The sequence below is a fragment of the Diadema setosum genome, chromosome 10 (assembly GCF_964275005.1).
Source record: "Diadema setosum chromosome 10, eeDiaSeto1, whole genome shotgun sequence".
Lineage (NCBI taxonomy): Eukaryota > Metazoa > Echinodermata > Echinoidea > Diadematoida > Diadematidae > Diadema > Diadema setosum.
In genome coordinates, this window is record NC_092694.1 from 5,541,104 (window position 1) to 5,541,830 (window position 727).

Sequence of the window (727 nt, forward strand, 5' to 3'; positions counted from 1 at the left end):
TATGAGAGACTTCATCTGTATCATTTGCAATCTCATTAGGCTGCTCTGTATGGTCCTAAATGCATCCAGGTCAGTGTCTAAGAGTCATTTGGGTTAATAGGAACTGACTAGAACAAGTGGACGGAGGACAAACACAAACTAAAAAAAATTTCGCAACTGAGGCATCACTACAGCATTAGACAATCTTTCAAGGTTGCCGAGGGTGATCTAGGAACTCCCATCAGCTCATTGATTTGCCCTCGTTTGCTTGACCAGAATCCTAGTAAATATCCATGGAAACAAGGCTCTCGAGACATAGAAATGAAGAGTCATGAGTGATCTTTTCAGACAAGAAAGGTGCAATTTGAAAAAGAAAATAACGATGTACAGTAAGGGAAGAGGGAACAAATGACTCCATTACGTCTCGGTAATGACTGTCACTTCGCATGGCTTGGACTGTACGATTTGTGTGTGTGTGCCTGTGTCTATGAGTCTGCCTTTCCTAACCATCTACTCACTGACAATTTCTAATTGGTTTTGAGAGAAAACAAAAATCAACAACAACAACAAAAATTTTCCTCCGTCTCGCGACAGTATTTACAATATTGGTACACACTATGTAATAGATAATATATTTACAAACTTTATTCGTCATATAGCAGCCTGCAAGTAATAGCATTGCCTGCCAGGTCTTTCCATGCTCACTCTTCTCTACCCCCCCCCCCCAACCTATCCCCATCCCTTCCCC